Raw genomic sequence first — 8,940 nt, forward strand, 5'->3', positions numbered from 1 at the left:
GAGGAAAGAGAGGGAAAGAAGAGGAAGCTTAAGGGGGGAGACAGAGAGAGAATGAGTAGCAGGTGGGAGGATTACAGGAGGTCAGGAGAAAAGGTCACAGAAAAAGGTCAAGGTAAAAGGGAAAGGGCAGAAAGACACTGTAAGCAATGACACCAAGAGTGATGGAGAGAAAAAGACAGAGTGGAAGGAAGGAATGTTCCAGCTCCAGCTGTGACACCACTCACCTCCTGTGATCTTTGTTTCTCCCTCAGCCAGAAGCAGTGTTTGTGTGCAGGTGTGTGTGTGTGTGTGTGTGTGTATTTTATTATAAATCTTTTTTGTCTCAGCTCTCGGGTTGTGTTCAGGATCATCAGAGAGGAAGAAAGGCCTCCCAAGATGTTTGCCCTATTGTAACGCTGGTGGTTTTCAGGCGCTCTGGAGCTCGGAGGCCTCTCCCAGGGTGATGGGCCTCCAAAGCAACCTTTCCACCAGGCGGCCTGTCAGTCAGCGTTATCTCTTCCAACTGCCGCCACGAGCTAGACTCACAGAAACAGCAAGCTCCTTTTATGGTGTGAGCATGATGCCTATAAAAAGCATTTTCCTTCCTTTCTTTTCTTATCTCTGGAGCCTCACCAAAGCAAACTGGATTATTTCAACAGTTTCAGAAAGGCACCGAATAATAGACATATCTGGCTGAGATGTGGCTCAAAAGGTATATACCCAGCATGTTAAGATGTGACAGTGAAGGCTCAATATTTCAAGTTTGATATCAGCAGGTGTGAGTAGTTAGTGAGATTTTGTTTCTTTCTTCGCCAGAGCCACAGTCATACATTAGTGAGGCTCTGCAACTGAAAAGTAACAGTGCAGAGACACAAACACATCCATCCATCAAGACATGTTTTGTTGTTGTTGTTTTTAATACTATTATGCCTTTTTTTGCCTCATTTATTGAGTTTAATAAATGATAAACTACTTAAATACATTTAAACTTATACGGAACAACCAGGTTTCCTGTGATGGAGAATTCCCTTCTGAAACATTTTGTGGGTGGCTGTGTTTTCAGTCATATTCCAACTTGTTTGCAGTCATCTCACTTTACTAGCACAATGTTGCTGTTGCCTCCATCTGTTTTGACGAAAAAGAATCACCTCCTGAGTGCAGCGTGGGAATGTTGCCCGGGCAACACGAGATCTCAACACTGCACAGAGACACAGAAATACAGAGCAACACTCAATCAACATCATGTAAGCTAATTTGACAATGACAGACAAAAGGTTACACACTGCAGTTTTAATGTTAGTGATGAGTTTTTTTGCAGTGTCTTTACAAGAATACCTGCATAGACCTGTGTGTGTGAGTGTGTGTGTATTGTACATGACCTATTATATCCACAGCTGCCTCTCTGAGCAGAGAGCAAACCGCTGAATACAAGCGATGTCAAAGGGCACTGAACATGGCAAGCGACGCTGATTAAAGCTGACGTTGGAGAGATAAGCTTGATTATTTCTTCTTCCTACTGCAGTTTGACAGCTGAACAAATACCGCCGGCTCATTATGAAACGCTGCCAAATTAGCAGAGTTAAGTAGTGTGATTCCACTTGCCATATAAGAAAAACTCATCTCACAACACGCAAACTTGTTTGTCCTATGGCAATTAAATGCAGCACCCCTGTAGATTAGGGTCGTGCAACCCGGGCGGTAACAGCAGTCGGACCTTGCTGTTTCCCTGGTAGGTGCATGAGCTATGAGCGCCACCATTGTTTCATATTAATTACTTTTATTTAATACTAAGTGGTGGTTTAAGTTGTAAATTGTTTAAGCATAAAGCTCCCGAACGGTCAAACATGCCCTTTTTCATAAAAGGTTGACTCTTATTCTTGTTTACAAAATGGCTAGTGCTACACATTGTTAGCTAACCTGCACTTTACTTTCATTTAAAGGGACACAGTATAGTATTTATGGGTTTATATGACCCAAAATCCACTTTTTTATTCATATTATGTGCTCCTGCATTGTCTAGTCGCTGTATAATAGTTTTTGTTTCATTTTTGTAGTGTTTCAAAAAGGCATGTAAAATAACATGGTCGCGGGCCGCTACTCCATTGCCACAACGCCATGTTTCTACCGGAGCCTGTAAGGACAAACGCGAGAGAACAAATCAAGCGTCGCTTAACTTGTAGAGGAAGTCCCGCCTCCTCTCTCTTTGCTTCGTCTGCTACGGCCGCGGTAGCTCGCCCTCTCCCTCGCCTCACGAACCTCATCTGCTGACACGGAGAAAGACGACGAGGACGACATTTGACCGTCTGAGAATACCGTATCGCTCAGGGAAGGGAGGGGCTGAGCAGAGGAGCAGTTCGTTGTTGTAAATTTCAGCCTCTCCTCTAGATGGCACATTAAACTACTAACTTCACTTTTCAGGCATGTTTGTGTGTGTGTGAAAGGAGCCGGGATTGACTGTACAATTAATATCTCTGCCAGGTATGCTTTGTGCTCATATTGCCCCAAATAAACGGCAAGACTGCCAACCTGAAGGTCTGCTTTGTCTGTTAACCCATTAAGGCCTCAAGCGCCTGGAAAAAATGCCTCTAAAACCTGAGCTTCAATGGCTACTAAATGACTGATTTCTCAGCCTCTGTAGCAGATATAGGAACACAATTCAAAAAGTATTTGAGAGCTTACACCTGTGGCTTTCATGTGAAATTTAGTTTATTTAGATAGAAAAATGTAAAATTAAAGTGAATAACTATTTTCAATTAAAAAAACAGTAAGAACATAAAGTAATATCAATTTGTGTCAGTGCCTTGATTTAGTCCTGATGGAGTGTGAAGAACAAGAACTACATGTAATGACTAACAGTCTGCTTCAGATGTGACAGTGATAGTGCTTACAGTGCTGTGGCATCTGCAGGTAAATCCACTGTCACCCCTGGTGTGCGGTTGTAAACACTCGATTACGGTGGTAGTTATCGTCATTATCGCCGACCTCATCGTCTTCAAACATAATATAGTCTAAACCATAAATCCCGGTCGATTTGTTCAGCGAGTTCGACGTTATCATTGATGACGTCGTCGGAGACGGAACTCCTCAAAATCACTGCCTTCAGAAATCTCTCCGCTGTCAAAGTCCTCCATGTTTGCTCGAAGTAATTCAAAACAATAACGCGAGGAACCCTTATACCCCCCGAAAATGTACGTATCCGCTTTACCGGCGTCTATGAGAGAATAAAACGTGCAGCCGCTCTCCCGGCGTCAATGGGTTAAACTACACAACGCAATGAAAGTACAACGCCGCTACACCAAGATGGAGAACTCTCCACCAGTGATGTGTGTTTCATTAATTCCTCTCAGAGAAAAGTAAATGGATTCCTATCTTTTCTTTTTCATTACAAAACATGAAATTCATCATTTGAACCGAAACTTTGGATGTGGCCCAAATATTTCACACCATGTAACTCCTTAATAAGGAAGGACACAATAAATAATGGCAGGACACAGTTTCCCTGGCCATTTAAGGAGGAATCATATTTAGTGTTGTCATTAAAAAAGAAAAAAAAAAAATAGATATAAATATGCATATTTTGAAATGCCCTATCAAAAGATATGTTCCCACACAGTTGAACTGAATTCTCAAATTATGTTTTGAAACAACTTTTTCTCACAGATTATGTATTTTGTTTGTTGCTTTTGTTTGGGTTAAACAAACAGTTTCTTGCTTGTCTCTAATTACTTTTGCCAAGGAGGTCATGTTCTCTTTGTGAGCAGCATAACTCAAAAATGTCAGAAACAAATGAACATTTCCAGGGAGAGAGGTTATGGCCCAAGCAAGAAAATCATTAGTGTATCTCTTAAAGTGGCTGACTCTTTCAACTAAGACCACAAGCTATAAATATTGAACTTCGTCTTTGGGACCAAAAAGTGAAGCCAATGTTGAAATTCCTTTATGAAAATAAGCCAGTTTTAAGACTATGAGAAAATGAACCTGCATCAAACTTGATACATGTCTTAAAGTCAGTCACCATTTCCTGAGGAGTTCATGGCTCAATAATGTTTAAGGGCTTTTCCCAAGCATGACATCAGCTTGTACCCAGCTCCAGCCTCTCCAGCTCCAAATATTATGGTCTCTACAAAACCAAGATGGAGTTAGTGAAACAACAAAACTTCCGGCTTCAGAACATTACTTCACAAACCAGTTGGTGATGTCATGATGCGTTGGAACTAGCTCTAGACCCATCTTTATTGCCGCAAACCAATATTCTAGTAGAATCATGTTAATTATTAAGTACTGTGTGTTAGATGAACCCTTTGCAACTTATGGACTTCTTATCTTGGTCCAGTGATATGGCCACCTCTCCATGCCCAGTTATTGACCATCGGAATTAACAGATATAATAACAAAACTTCTGAAAGCTGGACTCGAGTTGTGATAAAGTGGAATTTTCCTTCAATAACCGGAAACAGAGGTCATAAAAAGGCTTGAAGTGCCTCTGCAGCATAGGCCCTGAGGAAAAGCAGGTAATGAAAAGGCTCTCCTCTTAAAACTTGTTTATTTTTAGTTATTTTTCACCTCTGAAATGGACTCAAATTCACAACCTAAATGTACATTGTGAACCAGAACTTGAAGTGAATTTCTTGGATTTTTCATAAATTGCTACACCATAGATACCAGGACTTTGAACCCACAGTGTAGAAAGCCCACCTGCTTCATTACTGTCAAATTAAATTAAGTATTCTCGTAGAGGTGTAGGTATCACAGGCCCAAGGGTGCACGCCCACTCCAAGAACTCAAACCCACGCCCAGATGCACGAGGGGTGAACCTAAATCTGTTGAACCAATGGTCTCCTCCACAGCTGAATGTGTTTTTTCTTTTTCTTTTTTTTAATAAAGCAGCCTTATATCACCACAGGTACCAGAGGCCCTCAGGTAAACAGCTAATGAAATCCCTCACTCCCTCCTGGACTAAATCATCCAAATAGCAACGGGTACCTCAGGCACAGAGGCAGACTGATGGCAAAGAACCAGGCAGAGACAGAGAGAGGGAGGGGGAGCAAAGGGGTGGATTGGTGGAGGGAAAGAATAAGATGGAGCCGAAATTGAAAGATACGGTAGAGAAATTGTGTGAGTGTGTGTGTGTGCGCACATGCACACAGGCGTTCATGTGTGCGCGCGTGTGCATGCAGGCGTGTATGCGTGTTTTACATTATAATGTATACCTTAAACATCTCAAGGGCTATAAATCAATGCCTTACCAAAGCTGACTCCTGAGAAAGCAGCAGGTGTCTGCGACCGCTGCTAAGCCTTTAAGGTGAAATGGGTTTTCTTCGCCTTGATGTTGTAACTATTACAACTTGAGCCACTGACTGCTGCTTCTACTTTGTGTTCTCACAAATGCAAAGGCCTGTTTGTATTAAAAAGGGAAATGTCACTTTCTATTGATCAGGCTCGATGAGTCGATATCTTAGATTGTTGGCTTTAGAGTTTCACTTTTTTTTCCAAACTGGGTCTCAAAAAACGTATGAAATTAACTAAACTTTTGGTTTTGCTGATGTTATCATTTTGCTTCTGTTTGGTCTTTGTAAAAGAGAAACATTATTTCTAAGCTGCATTCTCCATTAGAACATTGGCTCTGTCAGGCAATACTAACTAACATACTGAGTAGTCTTGTGTTGTTCATCTTGTTTCAGTGTCTACTTCCTGTAAAGTGTCCCTCCTCTGTGATTACCTGCCCCGCTCTGATGTGTGTCACCTGTTTCTCATAATCCCTCCACCTGTGTATATAGCCTGCATGATTTCTGCGTCTGTTGCCAGTTTGTCTTGTCTGCCGACCAGTAAGCATCCTTGCCCGGATTCAAGATCAGTTACCGTTAGGCTTTTGACCTCTTTCCTATCTTCTGGTGCCTTGTGCTTATTGGAAACCTGTTTTGTTCAAGACCACGAAAGGTGTTTTTCTGTTCAAATAGATGTTGAGTTGTGCTTTGGAGTCGTATAGAAATTAACTTCAGAATCTTTTAGTGGGTGTGCTTTGCATTTTCAGTCATACTCCAGTCAGTCAACACCACACTGTTTGCAGCCGTTTCATTAGTGCAATGTTACTACCTCTGTTTCTCTTGACAAAAATAGTGGTATAGTGGTATAAACATTATGATATCACTGCCTTAACATGGTTTTTTTGAGGGGGGGAAATCTAACTGGGAGCTGATGGTCCTGCACAGGAGGTACCAGTACAAGAGGCCTGATCATTCCAGCTGCATCCCGGACTAGCCCCCAATTGTTACGACCAGGCCTATAGGGAAAACCTGATCAAAACATAAATGATGAGGCTAACGCTTCCTATTTTAAAGGTTTATTAAAACCAAGCACAAAACATGTCTGTTGGCTTAGTAGTCCAAGGAATATCACTGCAGCTGGGACGATCAGACCTCTTATACTGGCACACTTGTATGAGATGCTGTTTGTAAAGCAGCACAAGCTGAATATAACAACATTATTTTTGTCAAATTTAGCTTCAAACAATGTTTGGAAACAGTGGTGTGAATTTTTGAAAGTCACTTTTTAGCACATTTACAACAATATTTGTTCACTCAGAAATTTATTAAATACTTAAATCTAAATATTAAATGTTACATCTAAATGCAAAATATAAATGTTAAATCAAAGTCAACAGTAACATTGTGTGATAAAAGGTGTCCAGCCATTCATGGGGCCCAGAGGATTAATGCTATATGGACTTAAGTGATGAATAATTTTTCTGTAACACCACTTTTGTTTATGTGACAAGTATTAGCAATTGGTTCAAACATCCATGTAACGTTTCATCTAAAACCACTGTCAAGTTGCTCTTTGTACCTTTCGTGCAGGTTGGGGTAGATCCACATTTCTCTCTATTTTGGTCCCAGGACATTCAGGCTGCATCAACTGACTTCTGCCTTCTAACCTTTTGACTTGTGTGTTTGCTTGAGACTTGTTTTTGTTCCTAAGTGGATGTAACATGTTTACAACAGAGTGTCAGCAGTAGTGTCTGTTTACTGACTGTGGTTTCCCCCCTGCTGCTGAGAGAATCAAGTTCATAGTTCAATGGTTAAAGATTTAGTGAGGCCAAAAAAAAAATGCTGCCAAGACTTTGAGTTCATGAAGCTAAACCTTGGAAAGAATCCACAGACCAACACTTAATTTGATGAGGATTTATTGAATTTATTTTTTGCATAAAAAATAATTGTCCCTGGTCATGACCTTTTGTGCAAATATGTTAATTATGTTTTCTTTTTTTACAGCTGCGTATAGGTCAACGATAACCAAAAACTAGTAACTCATACGCAACAAATACACAATATTGCAATTGACAGAAACACATATGTTTCACTTCACTGAATCTCGGAAAATGTGGTTGAAATGTGTGATACATTTAGAAGGAGACGTACAGTAGCTTCAGTTTCAGATCAGTAGATTTAAAACTCGGTATTTACTGTTTTTGTTTCTCAGGTAACAAAACCGTTTATTGGCCCACACAGCCACTTTGTTTGCTGACCCATAACATAAGAACCTTTCTATCAGAAAATAGAAGAAACAGGCAAGACCTTGGATTTTGGGAGCACAGTGTTGGCTGCAAACCAAGAATGACGGCTTGACTTTATGTCATGTTTTATTACATACTCTGTCTACTTTGTTCATCAGAGTGGCTGGCTCCTCAAAGCCTTTCAGCTCTTGAGCAGGCCGGCACAACTTTATCCACTTGACTTTTATTTCAGTGCAAACAGATAATATCTGCAAGTATAAATCCACCAGTAAAGAGGAAAGAGAAAACATGTCAGTGGCCTTGTGGGCAGGATGCAGACAAAGACAGGAAATTGTCTTCTTGCTTTAGGAGTGCATTACTGATGCAGACTCTGAACTGTAAATAAAACACAAGGTTGTGATAGATTAAGAAAACTTTTCAACTTCAGGAACTTTTTTTGCAGCAAAATAATATTTTCTGAAAGATTCTCTTTCCATTTTTGTGGGAATTTTAGCCACAACTAAAGGCCATCTTTAACTCAAACTGGCTCAGGTCATATGATAACCGGTCACAGATGGACTTTTTTTTTCTTTATTCACTTACTGTAGATTTTGATTTCTTTTTGACTAATTTGGGAAATGTTTCACTATATTGTATTGCATATGGGTTGGGATATGGGTTCTTGGTGAAGAGGATGCATTGTGTCTTGACTGGGGTTTAATTTGACTCTCCACATGTGTGTCCAGGTTTCTATTTCATTTATGCATGTCTGGAGTTTCTTGGCTGCTAAGTGTGGGCGTTTTGAGCTGGACCAGTAACAGAGGTCATCTGCAAACTGTGAGACTTTGGCAATGGTGGCTGGGGGGATAGTAAATATCAGAGATGTATATGAGGAATAGAAGTGGACTCAGAACTGCACCCTGTGGGACTCCTGCTTGGGGGATGAAAGGTGTTGAGATGGTTGAAGTGATTTTGACTTTGATTTGACGGTTGTCCAGAAAGCTTGAGATTATGGATTGGGTGGGTATTGGCAGTTTGAGGTTGGTGTCCAGTAATCTGTATTTGAGTCCGTTGTGCCATACTTTGTCAAATGCTTTTTCGATGTCAATGCCAGGGTTATTTCTTTTTTGTTGAAGTTTCTATGAATGTCTTCTGATAGTCGGAGGATGTTGTCTGTGGTGGCTCTCCCTTTCCTGAAACTGGCTTGATGTATTCCGAGGAGACCCTGGGAATCCAATGTGACTGGTGAGACGTGAGATGAGTATTCTTTCAAACAGTTTTCCTATGTGGCTGAGAAAGCTTATGGGGCGATAGCTTGTGGTGTTGTGTGGGTCTTTTCCTGGTTTGTGGATCATTATGACCTGGGCTATTTTCCATGGTGTTGGGAAATGTCCGGTGGAGAGGCAGGTGGAGAAGAGCTGTCCGAGGTGCTGAAAGTAGGTGGCTGGTGCTTGTTTTAATAAAGTGGTGTC

The sequence above is a fragment of the Microchirus variegatus genome, assembly GCF_963457635.1.
Source record: "Microchirus variegatus genome assembly, chromosome: 11".
NCBI classification, from domain to species: domain Eukaryota; kingdom Metazoa; phylum Chordata; class Actinopteri; order Pleuronectiformes; family Soleidae; genus Microchirus; species Microchirus variegatus.